Below are 4,168 nucleotides of genomic sequence, written 5' to 3' on the forward strand. Positions count from 1 at the left end.
AGCCACCCAACGGTGTGTGGTGGAGGGCACTTTACGTTCCACTGTCATTACCTCCCTTTCCTGTCCCAGTCGCGTATGGTTCGCGGGAAGAACGACTGCCGGAAAGCCTCCGTGCGCGCTCGAATCTCTCTAATTTTACATTCGTGGAGGAGGAGGAGGAGGAGGAGGAGATTAGTGTTTAACGTCCCGTCGACAACGAGGTCATTAGAGACGGAGCGCAAGCTCGGGTGAGGGAAGGATGGGGAATGAAATCGGCCGTGCCCTGTCAAAGGAACCATCCCGGCATTTGCCTGAAGCGATTTAGGGAAATCACGGAAAACCTAAATCAGGATGGCAGGAGACGGGATTGAACCGTCGTCCTCCCGAATGCGAGTCCAGTGTGCTAACCACTGCGCCACCTCGCTCGGTTTACATTCGTGATCTCCTCGGGAGGTATAAGTAGGGGGAAGCTATATATTCGATACCTCATCCAGAAACGCACCCTCTCGAAACCTGGACAACATGTGTGTCAATTTTTACCTCTCTATCTACATTATTCCATGGTTTATTAAGTTTTCAAATTTATACTGACTTTTTGATCACCCGGTATATCGTTCCGGAACATAAACTGTTGGACTGATTAGTGTGGAGCTATAAGCATGAAACTGAAAGCCTTGGAATATAGCGTTTGCTGTTGACACACAACTACTGTCGTGGCCTGAGATTCTTAGAATTTCCACCTTGTAAAAGTAACAGCTACCAGCCCAGCTCTTGCTTGCGATATTCCTCCAACAGCTGGTCTTCATGTAGGTATCCACTAGGTTACACCACGTACATTTGAAATTCTAGAATTACTACGAATAAAGTGGACCATCACAATTTTCTCCGATTTGAAGCATGACTAAGATTTGTGAATAGTGCTACATACTCACAGTATGAGGTACTATGTCTTGAGATATGGTTCCACGAGTTACTCCGGAGCCTGCGCACAGAGTGAGATGCATGATATCGATGACAATCCTTTTAATGTGTTTGAGGTGTAATCAGTTAACCAATGAGGTGCTTCAGCTACTATGATTAGTGGACTAATGTAATTGTCAACGGCGTTTTCAGAACAAAAAGACCCTGGATCTACAGTTGCCAAGATTTTTTTGTGATTCCACGCCGCCTGCGGTTGCTATTATTCCGTTTATTACCTGCACCATCATCTAATTTCAGTCTCAGACAATTTTCAAGCGCCTAAAAGCATAGCTGTACAATTTTAATCATACATATGAGATCTGTACTTCAAAGTGCAAAGGCTGTAGACTTAAATATAAGACACGAGCGAGAGGTCAGTATGGCAACATTTGCCACCAAACGTCGGTGATCATATACAAATGTATTTTGGAACTAGGAAACGGTCTCAGGTCGAATCTGTACTACAGCACAAAAAATAAAAAAAACTGAACGTTGTAGGCTCGATGTAATCATTTAAATTAGACTACAGAGACCTTTTCTATCTTTGCTCATTCAGCTTCATAAGACGAACAAATTGAAATGTGGGGTAGTATTGAAGGTGGTGCGCCGGCCGTTGTAGCCGAGCGGTTCTAGGCGCTACAGTCTGGAACCGCGCGACCGCTACGGTCGCAGGTTCGAATCCTGCCTCGGGCATGGATGTGTGTGATGTCCTTAGGTTAGTTAGGTTTAAGTAGTTCTAAGTTCTGGGGACTGATGACCTCAGAAGTTAAGTCCCATAGTGCTCAGAGCCATTTGGACCATTGAAGGTGGTGTTCGCAGGAAGAAGAAGAATCTGAAATGTGGGGTAGTATTGAAGGTGGTGTTCGCAGTCGGCAGCATAGTGTCACAGCTCATCGCTTCAACATCTAAATACACATATGAGTCCGGTTATGTTTGTTTAGAGTGTTCCCTTTGGCCACTGTGTTGAGAGTAGTTGATAGTCATTTGGTGTTGTGTTATTTTACTGCTTTAGAAATTCACCAATACGAGTTTGGACTGAACAACTTTATCCACTTTTTACTACAGAACACGAAGCTGGAAGCTTGTGCAAAATGTTTCGCAGAATATTATACCTTATCTCTGAAGATTTCATTATTTGTAACTCTACCGTAATGTTATACATAGTTTCATAATCGTTGCTGTAATTTATTTACATATTATTGTTGCTTTCAGTAGTAAATTGTCCAAAAATTCATTTTCATTCCATCGAAAAGGTATTACACCTTATCTCTGAAGATTTCATTATTTGTAACGCTACCGTAATGTTATATATAGTTTCATAATCGTTGCTGTAATTTATTTACATATTTCTCTTGCTTTCAGTAGTAAATTGTCCAAAAATTCATTTTCATTCCATCGAAAAGGTATTACACCTCGTGGAATTTTAGGCGTGCGTACAGGTGGTGACACGTATGCTTCCTTTCCAGACACACTCAATATCGTGTAGCATTGTAATGAATAATACTGAGTAGTTGTGATCATAAGAGTCTCTGTCGGACTCAATCAAAAGTTTCCACGACTTTTACCTGACTAAAAAATGGTTCAAATGGCTCTGAGCACTATGGGACTTAACTTATGAGGTCATCAGTCCTCTAGAACTTAGAACTAATTAAACCTAACTAACCTAAGGACATCACAGACATCCATGCCCGAGGCAGGATTCGAACCTGCGACCGTAGCAGTCGCTCGGTTCCGGACTGAAGCGCCTAGAACCGCTCGGCCACGGCGGCCGGCGTTTACCTGACTAGCAGAGGTAGGTGTTTTGTTGAAGTGCTGCAGATTGTCTGAACGGCTATGTTATGGCTCGCGAGCATCTTCTTCCTTAATGAATGTTCCTACAAGCATTTTTAACTCTTTATTTCGATCTGGTAGGGAGGACGATCTACAGACCACGAAGAAAATCCCTTCGTAACATCCTTAGGTGTTTAAGAGTCATTCAAGTAGTCACACTCTGAGACAAAAAAAAAATTGAACTCCCGATCTATCATATTTCGGTGGCCTAGGGAATCTCTCACCAACACTATTTCGAGACGGAAATGAAGTTACAACTAACTTCTTACTGAGTATATAAGTAGACCCTCTTTTCGAACATGTTGAGCTACGCTCTAAGACAAAAAAAAGTCCCACCAAGAAGGAATTATCCGAATGGGACAGAAATCGGTAGATGTGATGTACCTACGTATACAGACAAACAAATGATTACAATGTCAAAAAAGTTGGATTATTTACTCAAGAGGAAAAGCTTCATAAGTTGAGTAAGCAGTTATCCGTCTTGGCACTTATTCATAGAGTTGTCGGATGTCCTCCCGAGGGATATCATGGCAACTTCTGTACAACAGGAGCGTTAGATCGTCAACATCACGAGCTGGTTTTAGCTCTCCCTGCCCATGATCCTCAAAACGTTCTCGATTGGGCAGAGACCTGGTGACCTTGCTGGACAATGTGGGGTTTGGCAAGCACGAAGAAAAGCAGTAGAAACTCTTTTCGTGTGCGGACGGGCATTATCTGGTTGAAATGTAAGCCAAGCATGACTTGCCATGATGGGTGACAAAACAGGGCGTAGAATATCATCGACGTACCGCTGTGCTGTACCATAGATATCCTGCTATGAAATGAAATGGCTCCCTAGACCACCATTCTGGGTTATCGAGGTGTATGGCAGGCGACAGACAGGTTGGTATCCCACCACCGTCCAGGCGTCTCCAGGCATGCCCTCGTTGATTATCGGGGCTCAGTTAGAAGAGGGAATCATCACTAAAGACTAGTCTATTCCAGTCAGATTCCAGGCCGAAGACATGTCTGGAGACGCCCGTGAAAGCTGTGGGATAGCGAGCTGACCATCGCCCGCCATACAGCCCGAAAAAAAGAGTGATGGTTTGCGATGCCAATTCTTCTCATAGGAGGACCCATTTTGTTGCCATCCGCAGCACGTTAAAGCTTTGTTTTCCTAGTCGTATTTCCCGCAACGTGCTATGTAAAACGCGTGCGAGATCGCGCTTCCCACTTGTACAATGCGAACGTACCAGACCGTTTTCCTAGATCCTAGATTGCGGCAAGACATTGGCGCAGCGGGCTCAGCTTGCGGGAAAAGCTTTCGTGATTCTGGAGGAGTCTGTTCCGCAAGTCGCAGAGATTGTCTGTATTGAAGGAATAGGGTAGGTGGAACTCAGCAGCAGTGACTACTACGCGA

At 44.1% G+C, this 4,168-nt stretch overlaps 1 non-coding gene across 1 annotated transcript; it reads right to left on the reverse strand.

Annotated features, from left to right (window-relative positions):
- Window positions 1–331: 331 nt before the first annotated feature.
- Trnaa-cgc (transfer RNA alanine (anticodon CGC)) lies at window positions 332–404 on the reverse strand. The gene has a single exon. It is a non-coding gene; the product is annotated as a tRNA-Ala (tRNA).
- Between the last annotated feature and the right edge of the window lie 3,764 nt (window positions 405–4,168).

Source organism: Schistocerca cancellata, chromosome 4 (assembly GCF_023864275.1).
Source record: "Schistocerca cancellata isolate TAMUIC-IGC-003103 chromosome 4, iqSchCanc2.1, whole genome shotgun sequence".
In the NCBI taxonomy this organism is placed as follows: domain Eukaryota; kingdom Metazoa; phylum Arthropoda; class Insecta; order Orthoptera; family Acrididae; genus Schistocerca; species Schistocerca cancellata.